This window comes from Xiphophorus couchianus, chromosome 9 (assembly GCF_001444195.1).
Source record: "Xiphophorus couchianus chromosome 9, X_couchianus-1.0, whole genome shotgun sequence".
In the NCBI taxonomy this organism is placed as follows: Eukaryota; Metazoa; Chordata; class Actinopteri; order Cyprinodontiformes; family Poeciliidae; genus Xiphophorus; species Xiphophorus couchianus.
The window spans coordinates 26,170,563-26,191,054 of NC_040236.1; the positions used below are offsets into that span (position 1 = coordinate 26,170,563).

Here is a 20,492-nt window from a genome sequence, read left to right on the forward strand (position 1 = left end):
CGTAATGGATTTGTAATTACACAATTACAAGGTGTTAAATATAGATGTTCTCATTACATGCAGAGATACAAAGCTGACACTGGCTTTGTTTCTGAAGGTTTAAAACCTTTGAATCTCTCACAGCCATTAAGCATTGAGAAAACCTGCACTTTTTTGGAAACCTAAATGCATATATTTTCAGTTCTATTCCTTACAGATAATGATGGAGAAATAGGCTCGACTGTCTTCGTTGGCTCCAGTATGAGCAGTTTCTGCTGTTGCTGCAGGCTGGAGAAAAGCAGAGGTACAACACTGGAACAGTATGTTGAGGTAAATCTAATGCCATCTGTGTATTACATAACTCTGAAAGCAGCTTGAAAAAATCACTCTCATCACGCCGGAGCATAAAATAAGGGAAAGCTCTGGTAACACTGCATATGTGATTACCCAGGGCTCTCTTTCTTCTTCTGACACAAATTTTAAAGCCTTTTTGTCCCCAACTTCTGTACCATCCATAGCAACCACATCGACCACACATTAAAGTGGAAATGTCAAAGTAAATGGAAGGAAGCTGGAGCAGAAAATTGTGCTTTGGAGAGTTTTCTTTTCTCTTTTGCCCTGGTTTCCTCTCTGAGTCTCCTGCCAGACAGAAGATCGAGTCTGAAGTCTAAATAAATTGTGCTGTTGAATTTATCACATACAGGGAAAAGTTTGGAGCCAGGGATTTTCCATGATTATCCCAAATATCACTATTTGTTCAAAGTACAATATTCTTTCTTCCAAAGTACACAGCGCTCAAATGTCTCAGATCACGAATGTATTTTCACATTTGATAAAGATAGCCTGAGTCAGTGCACAAGGCAGTTTAAATATGATCATTTCATTTATGAAAAGGAAAAAACCCAAACTGGACTGGCTCTGTGGACAAGAGGTAAGAACCACCAAAGAACTGCCTGTGACACCTTTAGAAGCAAAAACTTCCCTTTGTTTTAAGTCAGCCATGATGGAGGGTTTTGTGTATGAACAAGATATTTAAGGTCATAACTACTGTATTTTAATTGGATTTAACTCCAGACTTTGTCTAGGACTCTCGATATCAAAAACTCATAGCCACATACACAGCTTAGTTTAAATGAGGACAGCATCACCAATGATTTCCATTGGTTGGCCTGCTGCAGTCAACTAAGAATTATAGATCTGTCTGTTACTGTCATACATCCCTGCTTCTGCTTGTTTTCTGCTGCTCTGTCACCAACACAAAGACAATCTACCTCACTTAAAGAGCACTTACACCCACAGGAAGTACACACAAGATAGAAAACACACAAGCACACATCAGGGGAAGAGTGTGTTGGTCAAGGAGGATAGCCATGACTTTGCCGGAGGGAGTAAGGACAAGGGAACAAGGGTAGGGTAGGAAAGGGAGTGAGACTTACAGAGATTAATGACCCCAAACTGTCTGTTTAGAGTGTGTTTGCCATGTGTTTGTGTGCGGCCCCTCCAGTGGAGACATTATGCAGACGATGGGCCCGTCTCTGACGGATGGGCTCGTTTAGCAGTGAGAGGCTATTTCCACAGTGACTCGAGCTGGCTCTCACACAGAAATACACTCCGACACAGCAAGCGATGCTGCCGGTTCAATGTGGGTGTCACCAAAAGTCAGCTGTTACCACGGCCCCCAACTGAGTGACATATTAACCTGGTACTCTCACAAACACACCCCCGCACACGCACGCCCCCAAGCATCCACACACTAACTGTTTTTACCCACAGCATGTAAGCTGAGGCAGGATGCTAACATGATGCGATCATTGAGGGGCTTGGTGCAGGATTCTGCTTACACACACATTTGCATACGCATAAATTTACATGCGTTTCTAAGTACACACACACAGGAACAACAAAGCAGGCAAGCTGCACAATCAACACAGAGAAAATATGAATTAAAGATTGATTGACATTTAGTATTTTCTCCCTTGTTAGGTTACAGAGTATATTTGGTATGTTAGACACAGAGGTCGCGCTAGACTTTTTTGTTCTCTGTCATCTTGACCGACAGCATTAAAAAAATCGGTCGTGTACTATTTTTACCCGTAAAACTATAATCATATTAATATAGGCTATTGAGCCTCATTTTTATGCGGTTTAGTTAATATTCACCTAGTTGAACCTGAATCCAGATCCAATCCCACATAAAGCAGATAAACAAAAAATTAAAGACTCCACTTAAATTACGGTCAAAAACCAACCGTCTCAGAGGCAGTTTTTACCCGATAGCAGTAACAAAACTAAATGCAATCAAAAACAACCATTAATCATCATGAATGATGTATGTGAGAATGTGGCTGTTCTTATTTATTAGGTTTTTTTTACCAGTTATTTATTTGTTACATTGTGTGTGAATTGTGAGACAGTTATTTTTTGTTTTTAAGCATATGCACTGACTGATGGCACTTTTTAAATTTTGTTGTTTTTGTGACAATGACAATAAAGATTTATCTTATCTTATCTTATCTTATCTTACTTCACCCGCTGCGGTCTGAACCCACAGCCTCACAAATTCCTCCTGGTTCGCATCTTTAGAGAAATCTGCAGTAGTCCATCAGTCAGTTGGATCTGTCTGATCCAATCCGATCAATTGAACTCTGTGGGTTTTTTACCCTATGCGGTTCAGGCGTGCGCTTTTACAAGGATCTTTTTGCGTGGTTTCGCTTCCCCAAAACGGACAAATGTTACGTCTGCATCGCTCCTCCATAATGCCACTTTCCTTCTGGGCGTGGGAACGTTACATGCACCCAGAAGGCTCCTTTTATTGAAACCGCAGGATGAATTAAGTTTAATTCTTCGCAGCGGCGGAGCCGTGTCCACATTGGTTGTGCGGCCGCAGCACACTGCACATGTTACGGTCTAATTAACTTCTGCACCGTCATTTATTTCCTCAAGATAAACTGCCGGCTCCTCTGTTTAGACCGCTGATGGATTAACACAACATTGAAAACTCTTTAGCTTTCTCTGTTCTGTATGTATTGGAGACAGGAATTAAACGTGTCATTTCTACCAAAGGTTTGGTTTGGAATGTGCTTCCTAACCAGACGCTCCAAAGCGTCCGGTCCATAACTCTTCAACACGCTGTCAGCTCCCGGTCAGAAAGACCCATTTAGTTCAGTGTCCATGAGATGATATTCAGAAAGGATTCTTTTATTGATTGATTTTAGTTGCCTCTGCGATGAAATCGTTGCGTAAAGTCTAAAATGTCTGCTCATGTGCATCAGTCAAGGGTGTTAATTATAACCTGTCAAAACAACTGAAGGGCTTCAAATTTTCGGTCGTTTAAATAAACATCTGGTCAAATACAGAAAATATTCAGTTAACGCAACCTCTGGTTATACATCCTACAGGGCCTCAATGGTTTTTCTTTTCTAAATATTGTTCTGCCTTGATTTATGAAAGTCTTTATTTACAACTACAGTTGATATAGAGTTGGAACAGATGCAGAACATGGTAGGTCAGGCTCCGGAAACTGTTTATTAGCAAAGTGCTTGACAACAATGTCTTTTGTGTGCTTTTGTTTAAGTGAATCACAGTATTCATATGAAAAAGGTTACAAACATGAATCATTCGCATCTGGCTTGGTGATACACATTCTGAAAACTCAGTATTAAAACAGTATAAGTACAAAATACAATCAATACCTTCAACTGCAGCCATGTGACCATCACCACTGTTAACCCTGTTAATCTCAGCACTTTTGCTTTTCACTCCATTTCATGATTCAGACTCGCTAAGCTATTGAAGGCTGCTACTTTTTGGACAATTCCAGGGCATTGAAAAAAAATTAAATAAAGGTAAGTTTGTTAGAACCTGCAAACTTAAACATGGGTATGAAGTATATTGAGGTCCTAAGAGAAGGTAGTGATTTTACAATGTTAGTTATTTTGAAATTGTCTAACTGAATTGAATTAACTTCCATTTGGTTTCTATATCATCAGTTTACAATATATGTCTCCAGACGATTTAATAATTCAATCTATTTAAAGTCAATTCAATCGAAACATGCAACAGATTTAAAGTTAATTGCACACATTCTATTTTTATCCTTATTTAAAAATAAACTATGTAGTCAAATTCAGGTTGTAGTGCCATTGGCTCAAATGTTTTCTGATTGCACCGAGGAACTGATTTTGCAGCAATCCCTCCTCAGCATAATGAATAGAGTTGATTGTCATAATGAAATGTGATAGCGTTGCACCAATTTTGAAGCCAAACATTCTTTTAACATCTCTGTTCCATATAATTCTCTAGGAATACTTTACTCCATAATTATTTGCCCCCCATGGGACAATGGGATTGAAAGCATTTATAGATATTCTATGTAGGGCTTCCTAAATGTTTAGTGCCAGACACACATTAGATGCAGCAGACGGGTGAATGTGGTACATCTAGTGATTGAGAGAAAGGGAAAAAAAAAAACAATTTTTTTGATTAAATCCAATTTATTTCAGAATCAAAATGAGGTATCTCATAGAGGGCTGGAATTACATTTCTCCTCCAACATTATACTATTTTTTAACAAGAATAGTTAGTATTAAACACATTCTAATGAGACACCAGACTCTTCACCAATCTCAAACCATCAGCAGTCATAAGTATCCTCATCAGCGCTAGTTAAAGCTTTCATCAACCCAGAGTATCAATTGTGTAAACTTCTTTAATAAAAATTCCTAGGGTAGAATTCTGATTGTTGTTTAATATCAGTGCTTATATTTGTTCAGTGTTTCAACTTTAGTACTGAATTCATTAATTAATTCATTCATTCATTCAGCTATGCTACATTATAACCAATGACATTCAGATTTCCTCTTCATCTTATATTTTAGAAATATTTCTATTTAAAATATGTCTATTCATCTTAGAGATGTTATAACTTAACATTTCATATCTGTTTTTGATTCCTACTTTAAATGACAAATTGTGCACACTTGAGTGGATTACATGACCCACAATCTAAATCAGCAATGCACTGTGCTGCAGATTAAGAGAGACACAAGAAGACTGAACCAATTTAGCCCGTTCTGTGATAGACTCCTCCTCGTTTCCGACAGACACACGGAGAAAAAGAACGACAGACGCCGCACAAACTGCAATCTTACTTGTGTGACTTATGTCAAATTGACTTCATGCAAATGAGTGTCATGTTGATCCTGAAGGGGAGAGACAAGAGACAGAGAGGAGAGGGAAATCAAGTGAAAAAAGGAGGAAGATTACGAAATCCACAGAGATGGCCATGAAACTCAACATAAACCGCAATGACAAAGATGAGTAAAAAACCAGAGCAATTTCCAGAGTAGGAAGGTGGTGGGAGGTGGAGTGTGATCAAGTCAGAGAAACAAAGTGTTTCAGCAAATGAAATCCATCTCCATAAAACTCAATCCTCTTAGTCTGCAATATGCTCCAAATGGACAGATTGATATAAGGGGTCGCAGCCCTGACCGTATCCCTGGCAACCATACTTGTTACCATCCCAACCCTAACACTCTATTTCTTCTTTTCCCTCATATATGCTAACCTTTCTTTTTTACCTAGTCTGGCTTTTCTTGCTGTTTTTCCCATTTCTATAAACTCACTGAAATTCACTCAGATCAAATTCACTGACTGTAGAGTGGATATTAAAGGAAATACAGTCCACACCCTTGGCCCTCGTTAAAGGACTGAGTCTGCAAGCTGAAAGCAAATATCAAGAGATTACTGATAAAAGAGTCCAACAGAACCCAATGATTTTTACATTGCGCAGGCAAACGGCTCACACTTCTGTCTGCGGTCTATGAACACAATAAAAACTACATAATCTCACACTCTAAAGGTTCTCACGTACTCCATCCGAAGTCAAATAGTCAAGGCGTGATCACATGATTTCCAATTCAGAATACATGAAACCCTCACTCTAATTTTACAAAATGCTCATGAAGGGAACAACCTTCATACAGACAGCCTCTTCTATGGACGACGATATTGCAATTTCCATCCCTGAGTTTTTAGCCATTTCACGTTCTTACTATTTGTGAAGGGTTAGGGTAGGGTTAGGTACATTGTACAAATGTAAGTACACATTTAACTGCATTGAATAAACATTCTGTAAGAGGTTTCAGGTTTCCTGTAGATATGCAAAATGGACAGTGGAAGTGGACTAATGGAAATGAAATATCAATATGGCTGTCTGAGCATGCTTTGAATAAAACGCCTAAAAACTTCTGACCAATCACACAATACCTCGCACAGAACTCTGTGCAAAATCGGTCGACATGGAACGGGTGTTGTGAAGAGGATGATTCCTCTTTGAGGAAAAAAAAAAAGACACTTTCATCAAGAAATTTTTTGAAAAAAAAAACACAATTTAATTGTTATGATGTTTCCATTAAATAAAAAATGCAATTAAAATAATTGATTACGTTTTTTCACGCAATGTCACTAAAAATCATGTCAGTCATGCGTGTAAGCATGAGATATATTCATATTTCAGTCACGGCTCTAAAGCTCATTATCAGAGGAGATGTCAGCATCTTCCTGAGGCATTAGCACGACAAGCCCCTTAAACTTGTGAGCCCTTAAACTATGTATGCGGCGTTTTGGGGAAAATCTGGAGGGCAAAATTATAGAAGAGCTATGGATTCAAAATTGTCAAATGACACACTCGATGAGATGAAATGTGCAATGCTGTGAGAGCTCTTGTGGAGCCTAGTGCCTACAAATAAGGAAGTAGCTATTGCTACATCCAAACTATCGTATCTCATGTGATGTGATAAAAAGTTTTCCATTACAGTTTTTGTGGATTTCACCACAAATTTTGATACTCCTTAAAAATCATGTAGTACTAGCTGTAACACATTTTTTATTGAAAAATCATAATAAAATAATTACTTTTGTAATCCCACCTTAAGTAATTTTATGGCCAATGGAGAGGCAGCTTCTGAGAATTGATTTTGGCACTTCGGATGCAGCATGAGCCTTAGCCCTAGCTACTCAACATTTCCTAACCCTAATTTAATGTCATACTGAGACTTTGAAAAGACCAATTCCTAAAAAAATCCCTTCTGAACTTAATCAAAAAGATTTTTAAATAGTTCACTAAATCTGTGTGAAACGCCTATTTGCATTTCACCCCAGCACAGGTTCACAAACAGTCATGTTTCATTCAAATCCAATTTAAGCACTAAAAACCATTTTTTTATTGACTTTTTCTTCCAACCAGTTAGAAAAAGCAAAGGCACTCCTCTGACCTTCAGTGTCATCTACCAGCTTTTAAACACAAGCTCTACATGGAACTGGAGTCGTTAAGTAATGGTAATGGTCACCTTAAGGTGCAAACATCATTCCATCATGACGGTGGCCTAATGCCACTAAGCTGACAGTGAAGTCATGAACTGAGGTGAGTTCCTCCGTGACTGTGAATAGCAGATGTAATCATGCATAAAGCTTTTCAGGCACTATATTTATATCTACTTCCTGCTGAGAGACTTGGCAGACTGCTGCGAACTGTAAGGCAACGATTGAGTGAACAATGAAGCCTGCGGAGGTCATCAGTAGGCTAGTTTGTCATTCGCCCTTGTAGCTTGTCTTGTACTGCAGGAGCTAAGAGTAATGAAGTACAAACCACATCTGTCCTTGTAAGATTTCTTATACTCTGTTTAGCAATAGACATACAGTATTTATAAAACTGACAATTTAAAATGTGAAAAGAATGAGCATAATGTAAAAAAAATAAGACTCAACAGGAGCTGCCAATTTTAAAGCCACTTTTTCATGGCATGTAGTGTCATGAAAAAGTATTTTCCCCTTACACATTTCTGATTTTGCTTTTTTTCAGTCACATTTAAATATTTGAGATCATTATTAATGGAAAAAGCAATCCAAACTAACATGGGCGTGTGAGAAAAAGCTGTGCCGCTTTTTGTCTCAGCAACTAACATCAAGTATTTACATCAACTAGACTTAAATTTTCTTGGAGGAACTTTATTCCACTTTTTGTCTTCTTGATTTAATTCAGCCCTTTTAATGGGTACAGGTATTAGTAGCTAAAATAAGGTGATAGGTTTATTTTGTCATAACCTGCAAAGAATCAGCCAGAGACAGAGATTAGGTTTCTTTTAATTTCTTTTCTGCAGAATAGGAGAATTGAGAACAGACGCGACGAATCGCTGTCAAACACTGTCTGGACTCAATTCTGCCAGATCTTTCTTTGCATTTCTCTTTATTGTATAGAAAAAGGAGGTTGGGCTTCTTCACACAGTCACACAGAGAATTGACCAACCGTCTTTACATTCTGGAACCTCCTATGGACATGCCCTTAAAAGGGCATGTGGCTGACCACAACTAATCAGTTACATATGGAACTAATAACACATGAATGTTTAACGTTTTTAGCTTCCAAGCAACCATCCTAAACAAAGTTAATAATATACTACAAAAGAAAGAGAAGTTAAGTAAATATAAAAAGAAGAATAATATGAGAGTAATAATATGAAAAGAATAATATGAAAAGAATAATATGAAAACATCCATCCATCCATCCATTTTCTGTTCACCCTTGTCCCTAATGGGGTCGGGAGGGTTGCTGGTGCCCATCTCCAGCTACGTTCCGGGCGAGAGGCGGGGTACACCCTGGACAGGTCGCCAGTCTGTCGCAGGGCAACACAGAGACATACAGGACAAACAACCATGCACACACACACCCACACCTAGGGAGAATTTAGAGAAACCAATTGACCTGACAGTCATGTTTTTGGACTATGGGAGGAAGCCGGAGTACCCGGAGAGAACCCACGCATGCACAGGGAGAACATGCAAACTCCATGCAGAAAGACCCCGGCCGGGAATCGAACCCAGGACCTTCTTGCTGCAAGGCAACAGTGCTACCAACTGCGCCACTGTGCAGCCCAATATGAAAACATAACTTGTAAAATAAACTCATGAGTAAATGAACAGGAGGATAATTTTTCTAACATAAGGTAACTCCAAGGCATCTCAAATTAAGCACATGTTTTGACTAGGTCATTCCATTACCTTCATTGTGTTGTTTGTTTCCTTAGAGCTATTTTGTCATCAGGGGAAAATAGATGCCAATTTTGACCAAAACATTATGTCAATCACAATAGTTCATGATATGTCTAACAAGGGGTAATTATATTTTTTTTACATGGAGCTTCATTAGTTAGGATTGTTTTTTTTCATTAATTAAATATCATTTGATCTAACTGTGGCTACAAAGCAATGCATTTTTTTTTATTGCTTCCTGTTCCTGCAGCATCACCATAAAGCAATTGTATCTGTCAAACTCACCCATCACATTTCAGGGGTGAAACACTGGGCTCCAATTATGAGTTTTGCATATTTTAGAAAGTATATTTTATTACAAATATGTCTTTGTTATTATTAAATATATTATTTAAACACTGAATTTAATATTATTCATTTCATGGTACATTTAATAGATGCTTTAATGATGTATTTTTGTGTTTCATTTGTCCCTCTTGGTCATCCATAAATTTGGGTCTCCACAGATTTGCATGTTTTTATTCAGGGGTTAATGGCCAACAAACAACAGACAACTTCAGTACATTTTAAAAAGAAAAACGTTTAGTCCAAGTTTGAATTTCTTTGGATTTTGGAAAAATCCTAACACAGGCTCAAAAATATACGTACAACCCCAGGAACATTACGTTACTTGTCACTAAAAGAGTTGCACCCTAGCTGAATTTTTGTAACCATTAACAATATTCTGGTAAAATTCTGGCTGGCTTATGTCAAATGGCTCTTCTTGGCAAACTTTATCTTAGTGGAGTTTATCTTAGTGGATTAATTTCGTAGGACAGACCTGACTGGGTCTCTTTCCACTTAAAACTTGCAATGTTCTCATGTGATGTGCCAATACCGTGAAAGTCTTCTTGACTCTCCTGTTATGTTTGTTTATGAGGTTGAGCAATAATGTTCCTGGGTCAATTTGACCAGTGGAGTGTTTAATCATGCAATAGTGTCAGAAACCAAAGAAATCCTCCAAAACATTTTTGTATCTGATTATTAAATCAGTCAAGTATATTTGTACAGCACATATTAGCAACATGGCAGCTCAAAGTGCTTTACATCACAAAAATATGTATAAAAAACACAAAAAAGTCATAAAAACATCAAATCGTCACCAATTTGAGAAACCAGCAACAAACATTACATTTTGCACAGTGCCTTCATCAAAAACATCAACAGATCAAATATTCACCTTCCTATTTATGTGCCGTCGATATTTACAATGCATCCTGTATCTGAAGATGTAGTTAGAAAGAAACAAAGCAGGCATTATGATTACAAACCTATTTAAATTCAGCCTTTTTTACATAAAGACTTCTCTAGTGAAGAAGTGAAAAAGAAGATATAGAGTACATTGGCCGTATAATAAACTAATAAAGAAGAGGATTAGGGCCACTCAAAAAAAAGATACAATAATTTGCCAGATATCAGAGATTCTTTTCTTGTTGTTGTTTTTGGTAGCCCTAATCCTCTTCCATAAACAAGTCATTGCAGTCATTATACTCTCATCTGAATTTGAAAAGATGTGGATTTGCAGTGCCATGGTAGGAATGGAGATTTTTTTACTCCATTTAGTTATTTATTCATCTGTTATTACCCTGACACGCTTTACTTTGTTCTATTTTGGCCTCTTCCACCACCGGGAGACGACATTCTGCAGAAATGAAGCTGCTCCCCAGGCACAGGGAACTATGCACTAAGTTACTGGAGCAACATTTCAGCTGTTCTCTGAAGAACCTGTATTACACTGAGACTTCGACACAGTGGGAACACCGGAGGGTAAGAGGAACGCCAACATGCACCGACACCAAATTTGAAAAGAAAAGAATGTTTACGGCCGTTTTAGTCCTGTTAGTGGTGTAACATAATGAAATGATGTATTAACAAGATAATACGCAGTATTAATGACAGCATTTTGTAAACATGCATTTTGCTGGCATCACAATGCTGACATGCAGCACATCTAAGTCCATTGTGTCATAAGGGTCCAATGTGATCGATATAAAGCACAATCATTCTTTGTTTCTCCTGATTCAAATCAAGAATTCTTCATAAAAATAACTGTTTTATTAAGATGATGTCATTTTATGTTCCTTTATCTTTTGTGGTGTCATTTAGAGAGACTGATTGTGAAAGGATGAGCATAAAGAAGATGCCCAATATTATCATTTAGCCCTGCCTGGAACAGCTAAGCAGATCTTGCAGTGATACTTTATTGACTTTTGGGAAGTCAATATTTAGGATCATGCTCCATAATAAAGACAGAAAAGTCAGTTAGATACAGTTTGGAGAAAACAGGTTTACCAAAGAGCAAAGCAAACGCTCAAGTTACAGAGGATCTCTCAAATATTGCAGGGGTGCTCTAGTTTTCTTTGAAAACTGATGATCCACAAATTGATTAAAGGGGATCAGTTCGTATTCAATCTGTTTAAATCATATATTCACCCTACTGCTAGATACTTTATAGAAAATAATACTGCCTATTGCTACTCATGTTTAATCTTCTCTTATACTGAAGATTTCAGAAAACTATTTACTGAGTGAGAGAGCATTTTGGAGCACACATGTAAAAAATAGATTACTTAAAGACAAAGTGCAAAAAAAAATACAAAAGGAGGCAAGTTCACACCTCACTAACAAAGTGAATTGCCTCAATATGTATTAGTTAGGCTTGCTGCCCAAAGAGCACTTACTGGTTCAGTGTAAGGTTTGATACATCTATACATTTATATATAGATATAGACATATACATACTATCTAGTCTCTTAAAGTCAGGTGTTGCAGTCACTTAAAAGGCCACAGGTGTTCCTAAACACCAGCAACTCATCCATAAACTTGTAAGCCATTTTAAAAAACCCATGGATGCTGAGTTCACCAACCTTTTGCAGTCTGTATTTTCAGACCTCTAAACTCCATCTGATCACCCGATTAGTTCAGGAATGTGAATTATTTTCCGTGATAGAACAACTGTATTCACCCCTTTGCACCAACTACAGTGCAAAGCCCTGGATGTTGCACTGGAAAACATGCCACCAGTCAGATGTGGAGAGTTGTTTTCTAGAGGGATGAATCCCACTTGTTTGTCCAGTTGATGAGTTTTGGTCTGGCTGTGGAAAAGAGATCAGTACTGGTCAGATAGCAGTTTGTCAAGATGTTTGGCACAGGAGAGATCGTGGTGTGAGACTACTTGGCCTCCTTGTTCCAGAGAAATTCATCAGTAGAGAACTGTGCCCTTTTAGTTCCAGTAAGACTTCCCACAAAGCAAAGGTTGTAAAGATATGGATCGATATGTTTGGTGTGAAAAAAACTGAATGAAAATTTTTGTAAAGACTGCAAAGGCTTTGTCACCCTACATTAGTATCTGATCTAACAAATCAATTTTTGGAAGAATGTCAAAAATATATATATCTTATAACCACACTCCTTAGAACATTCCTTGAAGACGTAAAGCTTTTAGAGTGGCAAGATTTGACTCATGTCATAAAACCTTATGAATTAAATGTGATGTCCCTTGAATTTATTTTTGAGACAAATTAATTTAGTATATTATATGTAAAGATAAAGGTTAATCAGTTTCCTACCACAGTTCAAACACATGCATGCCCAGTGTAATGACGACTCCAAACTTATTTTTATGGTTGTGGGTCCCTGCGTTGCAATATAAACAGGATGATAAGCTTTGCTCTACAACTGTACCTTTTAAATTGATTGATATGTACTGTATGAGTGTTGCCCAAATAGGCTCATTTCTACACCTTAAGCACACTGCTTTTCATTTGGAAACCACCCAGCTCCAAATAGCACTGACAAAAAGTTCACAATCCTCCAGTTTTGTTAAAAGATTGGAACTCACATCAGCTGGAGATAAAATGCCATGCCTCTGAGTTGTAAAAAGCTGTAATTGTATTTCAGCTTTGTATCAAAGAGCTCCTGATTGAAGGATGAGGCAGGAAACTATCTTGTGTACCCATCTGAAAAATGGCCAGGAAGCCTTGTCTTAAAGACTACAGCAGGATACAATAAGTCACTGGAATGGGTTCAAGTGTGCATCAATCATTCCTCCATCCAATCAAAGAAGCACAGATGGCGAGGTACGCCATCAGCCAAGTTGTGATTGGGTTAAAAGGGACATAGCATGGAGTCTGTTGGTGTATTATCGGCTTCAATCATTGTAATGCACCATGCTCCCAGAATGACCTCTGGGGTGTGTGTCCCATCATATATCATCACTATCCATCTCTGCGGACTCACTGACCAACAAACTCACATATCCTGGCCCCTGAAGACCGAGATGCAGCAAGCTCCCCATCCATACAATATGCATGAAATAGCTCATACAAACTATTTCAAAGCATGAATGCACCCCGAAATAGTGTATCACGGAGTCTATGAGAGAGGAAACAGGATTAGAGCAGTGGTTGGGTGAGAGCAGAGACCTGTAGCACAGACGCAGTGCTCCATCACAGTCTGCAAAGCCTTGTAGGGACAATGAGACAGTAAGAGGCTGAGAGATGAAAAGAAGGATTCCTTCCCAGTTCATTTCAGTCCCTCCTACTGCTCTTTATCTAACCCTTGACTTGGATGAATCCTGTTATGGTGTGACGTGAACCTGGGGCAGCAGAAAAAGAATACATTGGACAGACAGAAGCAGGCAGGGAGCTGTGGGGGCAGAGGCTGATAGATGCAGCTGAGCTGAGAGGCTCATAGACAGACAGGTCATTGCTCAGTCCGCTATGGAAAGTTGTGAGCTGGCATGAACCCACAGCCAGATGGAGCTGTTAGGGTCAACCCTGGCAGAACAAAAACACCACCTATTTACTACTATTCACTAATAACGTTGGGTTTCTGCACAATATGTACTTTGTGCTGAATTTTGATCTTCAAGCACAGCAAATGCAACTGCTGTCTGAAGAGCAGACGCTGCTAACACCCTGAGACCAAGCTGGCTTTGACCTTCTGCTAAAGTCAGCTGAGCTCATATCTCCAAGGACGAAGCCGTTTCAGACAGGCCAAATCCCCACCTGTCTATTGTAGCCACACGGAGAACCGTGGCTTGGGATTTTACACTGAGGCTGCTGTGGCGGTAACACCTGACCGGCGGCGACAACACCTGACCGGCGGCTACAACGCTGAGAGGCTGCTGTGGAGGCAACACCTGACCGGAGGCTACAACGCTGAGAGGCTGCTGTGGCGGCAACACCTGACCGGAGGCTACAACGCTGAGAGGGGGTTGCGGCGGCAACACATGGTAGGCGGCTACAACATCTGAGGTGGGTCTCCATACCTGAGCTACGGCTACAATGCTGGGCTGCTATTGCTGAGATAACACCTAGCGGCTGCGACTACGCTGGGTTCCCACTACAGTATCTGACTGGCGGCAACAAAGCAGGGTAGCTGCTGCAACTCCTGAGCTGGAACTCCAACGCCGGACCATCAAATTGTTAAGAGTAAACGGAAATGTCGAAAAGAAATACGAAGCAAAGTCGATCCACGACAGAGGAGGAGTTTGAGGAGATAAAGAAATCCTTGGATTTCATGTCTGGTGAGATAGCAACAATCTCACAACAACAAAAACTAATAATGAACTTAATGGGGGAGGTTAAAGAATTGAAGAGACAGAATGTAGAGAAAGACAAGCAAATAGCCTTCCTGGAACATCGTGTGGCTGATTTGGAACAGTACAGTCGAATAAATGATGTTATAATTAGTGGGTTGGAAATGAAGCCACGATCATATGCCCGGGCTGTTACAGAAGCAAACAATACCGAAGAAAGGGATGAAGAGCAAGGAACTTTTGAAAAACAGATAATATCATTCTTCAGCAATAAGGGAATCAGCATTGATAATAATGGCATTGAAGCTTGCCATCCAATTCCACAAAAAAACAAAGGACTTAAACCAGCTATTGTAATGAGATTTACAAACAGGAAACACAAAAATGAACTCTTAAAACAAGGAAGGAAATTAAAGGGAACCAATGTTTATATAAATGAGCATCTAACCAAACTAAACGCAGATATAGCAAGACAATCACGTTTTCTCAGGAAACAAAAGAAAATACAATCAACATGGACCTCAAACTGCAGAGTCTATATCAAATTGAACGGTTCACCGGAAGAAGCTAAGATACTGTTCATCAGAAAAATTGAAGAGTTGGACAAATATCAGTGAAACATGATAACCGGGTAACCATGATCAACTTTCTGAAAACCAGTGATGATAAGAAAATATATATATGAACATAGACACAGATATTGACCCCGACAACAATTTTCTTGATTATTTGAATGACAACTGCCATTACTATACTGATGAGAACTATAGCCAATGCTATAATTCGGATCAAGAAATGTCAATTATTCACTTCAATAGCCGTAGCCTTTATGCAAATTATGACAAAATAAAAGAATATTTACATCAACTAAAAAGGTCATTTAGCGTTATAGCAATAACAGAAACCTGGCTCACCTCTGAGAAGGGAGTAGATTTCCCACTGGAGGGGTATGAGTTCAATTACGTTAACAGAAAGAATAAAAAAGGTGGAGGTGTTGCTTTGTACATTAAGAATGATCCAAAATATAAGATGCTAGAAAAAATGTCAATGCCAATTGATGAAGTTATGGAATGTATTACTATTGAAATCCAATTTGAGAAGCAGAAAAATATAATGGTCAGCTGTGTGTACAGAGCACCGGCATCTGATACTGACATCTTTACAAATTACATGGAAACATTGTTTGCTAAGATGCATCAAAAGGTAATTTTCATCTGTGGAGACTTTAATATTGATATGCTGAATCCACATATGGTTAAAAGTACATCTAACTTTATTGATTCTATACATAGTTTAGGTTTATATCCACTAATTACTAAACCAAGCAGAATAACAACACAGAGTTCAACCCTGATTGACAATATATTTACTAATTATATGGAAAGTGAATTGAGAAGTGGACTTCTTATAAATGATATCAGTGACCATCTACCAGTGTTTGTTATACTTGAAGATGTTTGCAGAAAAATAAACAAGGTCACAAACATCACTTACAAAAGAATAATATCAGAGGACTCAATAAGAGCATTAAGAAAAGATCTTCAATCACAGAACTGGAAAGTGTTGTATGAAGAAAGAAATATTGATAAGGCTTTTGACATATTCACCGAAATATTTAAAGCATTTTATGATAAAAACTGTCCAATCGTAACTTGTAATTACAGGCAAAAAAACAAACATAAGCCTTGGATTACAAAAGGCATACATAAGGCATGTAAGAAAAAGAATAATCTATATAAACAATTTATAAAATATAAAACGGTTGAAGCAGAACAAAAATATAAATCTTATAAAAATAAATTAACTATTATTATGAGAAAATGCAAAACAGATTATTATTCTAAAATATTAGAAAATAATAAACTAAACATTAAAGGAATTTGGAAAACTTTACATAGCTTGATAAGAAAAAATTCTTCTAATACTACTCACCCTAAATATATTATTTATAATGATAAAACCCTGAATGAAAAAGTTGGGATAGTAAATGGATTTAATGAATATTTTGTAAATGTAGGGTCTACGTTAGCAGAACAAATAAATAAATCAATCCCACTGGATGGGGATTCATCGGAAATATGTATTAAGCAAAATACATCATCTATGTACCTGAAACCAGTAGACAAAATTGAAATTAAGGAAATAGTTAATCAATGTAACAATAAAAAATCAATGGACTGGAAGGACATTAACATGTCACTTATAAAACAGATAATTGATGATGTGGCAGATCCTCTAACTTACATCTGCAACTTGTCATTCATTTCTGGAACATTTCCAAATGCAATGAAAATAGCGAAGGTTATTCCTCTATTTAAATCTGGAGATAAGAATATAATTAGCAACTATAGACCAGTGTCACTTCTCTGTCAATTTTCAAAAATACTAGAAAAAGTTTTTAGTAAAAGGTTGGATAATTTCATTGAAAAGCAAAACATTCTGACTGATTGTCAGTATGGTTTTAGAGAAAAAAGATCAACTTCGATGGCACTGATGGCATTAACAGAAGAAATTATAGACAATATGGATAAAAAGAAATGTGCAATTGGTGTATTTCTGGATCTCAAAAAAGCTTTTGATACCATTAATCATGACATGTTATTAAAAAAACTGGAAAGGTATGGCATTAGAGGGGTGCCATTAAACTGGATTAGGAGCTACATTGGAGATAGGAAACAATTTGTAGAATTAGATGGTCAGAAATCAGATGTACTCAACATAACCTGTGGAGTTCCGCAGGGATCAGTTTTGGGACCCAAATTATTCATTTTGTATATAAATGACATAGTTAAAATATCAAATCTTATAAAATATATTATATTTGCAGATGATACAAGTATCTTCTGTACCGGAGAAAACATTCAACAACTCTCTAAAGTGATCAACACAGAAATAGAAAAATTACAGCATTGGCTCAAAAACAATAAATTATTTGTAAATTTAGATAAAACCAAATTTATGATATTCGGAAACAATAAAAAACAGGAAAATAATCCAATTAAAATATCAATTGACAGTGTTAATTTAGAAGAAGTACATGAAATAAAATTCTTGGGTGTCACATTAGATAATAAATTCAGCTGGAAACCACACATCGGACAAGTAAAATCTAAAATAGCCAAGAGTGTTGCTGTTATAAGAAGAATTAACTTCGTACTAGACTATAAATCTTTGTTTATTCTATATAATACACTCATTGCACCACATCTGACATATTGTGTGGAAGTCTGGGGGAATACATACAAAACAAATTTACAGCAATTATACCTCTTACAAAAACAATCCATCCGAATATTACATAAAGTGGGATACTGGGAACACACAAACCAGTTATTTATTAAATCAAATATACTGAAATTCTGGGACCTGGTAACATTTAAAACGACACAATTCATGTTTAAGGTCAGACATCAAAAACTTCCACACAGTATACAGGAAATGTTTGCTGACAGAGAGGGTGTGTATTATCTAAGAGGTGAAGGATATTTTAAAAAACAACATATTAGAACAACAAGGAAGAGTTTTTGTTTATCTGTGTGTGGAGTAAATGTCTGGAATGGATTGAATGATGAGTTAAAACAAATTACAAATGTAAACCAATTTAAAAAGCTGATTAAAGCAGAGCTCATTTCAAAATATGCTGTATAAGATGTTTAATATCCAATAGGCTATAATGTAATTGATGATATAAATAGTACTTAAAATAATTTTGTATAGTTATACATGATGGAAAAATGGAAAAAAATTTTCTTTTTGATGTTATGACAGTTCATTGTAAATACATTGACAAGTAGGAAAGGGGCAGGACATTATAAGATGTATCTTCTACCTGCTCCTTTTCGAACAGAAAAATTTTGCATGTCACATGGGCATAATAATTTGTTTCATATTTTATTTCTTAAGTTGTTTCATTCCATTTTATTTTATTTTCTTTTTGATTGTTTTAAAGTATGTTCGAAATAAATAAATAAATAAATTACATCTGTACCCAGGTCTCTGCAGGCATGTATGCTTTCTGTGATAACACCAACGACTCACAGAAGAACAAGGACAGTGGTAGGCAAACAAATCTACTGATTCATCTCTCAAAATCATGTTCTTCCCATTCTAATGGGGATAAAAATATATGGCATTTATTGGGGAAAAGGGAGGAAGTCAAAGCTGGTAGGTTTTTGGGTGAGGAAGGGTCTCACCCGTAAACTGACTGACATTAAATTTCATTACAGCTGGGGGAATATCAAAATGATTTTATGGAGGTGGATGAGGGGGTGCAGTTGCAGTTGGGGGAGCATGACAGCTAAAAATCAAAACACTGACATATATTACTTCACTGGAAATCCATGACAGATATTTTTATGTTTAGTGTTGAGCATTATTAAAAGGAAGATTTCCTTTGATATTAATAACGAGGCGGTATAAATATAAAGGGGAAACTATAAGAAAGAAATAAAATGCATGTGATAAAATAAATGAATTTGAGAAACATATTTTTTATTCTGATCACTGTAAAATAAAAAAAATAAACATCTGTTCTTTTTTTTACAGATGTAAAAAAACATCTGTAAAGTTGGACTTGTAATTTCAAGTCCAACTTCAACACATGATGGGAGAAGCAGGAATGAGATTTCCAGTCCTTTCAATTGTAGACAACTCACAGTGAATCACAGAAAAGCAATCTGTTTATCACAAGGTCTGCAAACATGAAGCCCAACATCTATAACAAGCCAAAACGCAGTACTGAAATGAAGCTATAGACAGCAGCAGAAGGCTACAAGAGAATCAACATTTGCCATACAGTGGACCTCTGCCTAACCATTGTGCCCATTTTTTTTTTTTTTTTTTGCAGAACATAACTCAAAATTATTTGTGGAAAATGTACCTATTCATAGATTCTTTTTCATACAGCAAACTATTCAAAATAAAATGAAATGCAGCTGGGGAAGCAGAAATACCTAGGCTAATTCCAACACTATTAGTTGATATTTCCAAAGCAACCAATCCAGGAGAGCAATTTACTGTGATTGGTGCTGATTGGCGTTAGACCCAACAGCAGAAAAAAAGATGGTTTCCACTGTGTGTAATAATGCATATTAAGGTATTTTAAGTGTCAACTATAAAAATAGGCAGTTCTAATTACTTTTAGAGCTGCCTTCTAAAGATAGAATATTTGAGAGGGGGTCTCAAATATTCACAGATTTTACATTTCCACAGAAAATTGTGATCACCAACCCTTGTGGATACCAGAGATGTCCACCGGACTCTCAGTTGCGCCATGTCAGCTGTTTGGGATTCCTCTCCTTTCTTACGTCACCGCGCTTTCTGATTGGCTACCTGTCACATTCAACAGGCTGCTTTCTCGCTCCCAGTCAGGGAAAACCCCACAGGCTGCGATAATCGGTCCAAGACAATCAACATGTTGAACATGCCCGATTTTAGCTCGGGCATATTCAATACACCACCACGTAACACATCACACACTGCAGGACGTTGTAAGATTGTCGTAAAGGGAAAATCGTGGCAAAAAAAAAGGCGGGAACACCAACATACAGAAGCATTATCTGAAGGTTCCTCCCCCCCAAACTACCCCCACGCCCCGGCCGCAGCAAAATTGCCAAGTCTTGACCGGTCCGCGATAATAAAACGGTTGGGGACCACTGCTCTAAAGAGTTAAAGATTTTACATTTCAACCTTTTGAGGACCACTGCCCTTACTGTAAGTGCTGTATTTTACATCTTGAAATTTAGCTTTAAGCAGACGAGTCAGGGACCCTGCTGTATCACAATGTTTTGTCACAGTTCAGCAAAAACGTGGCAAAACAGGAACATTACTGCTGAGCATTAACACACTGTGAAATTATAATGGCTAAATAATTAGCACACACAAT

The 20,492-nt window shown here is 37.4% G+C and overlaps 1 protein-coding gene and 1 long non-coding RNA gene across 4 annotated transcripts in view; both read right to left on the minus strand.

Moving 5' to 3' along the window:
• The window catches only part of nlgn1 (neuroligin 1), a 363,572-nt gene that overhangs the window by 157,224 nt on the left and 185,856 nt on the right, over positions 1-20,492 (minus strand). The gene's annotated exons all lie outside the window — the stretch shown is intronic.
• On the minus strand, positions 342-17,363 carry LOC114150630 (uncharacterized). Its single transcript, XR_003596795.1, has 4 exons — positions 16,718-17,363; positions 11,930-11,933; positions 7,961-7,964; positions 342-352 (listed from the first exon to the last, which is right to left on the minus strand). It is a non-coding gene; the product is annotated as an uncharacterized LOC114150630 (long non-coding RNA).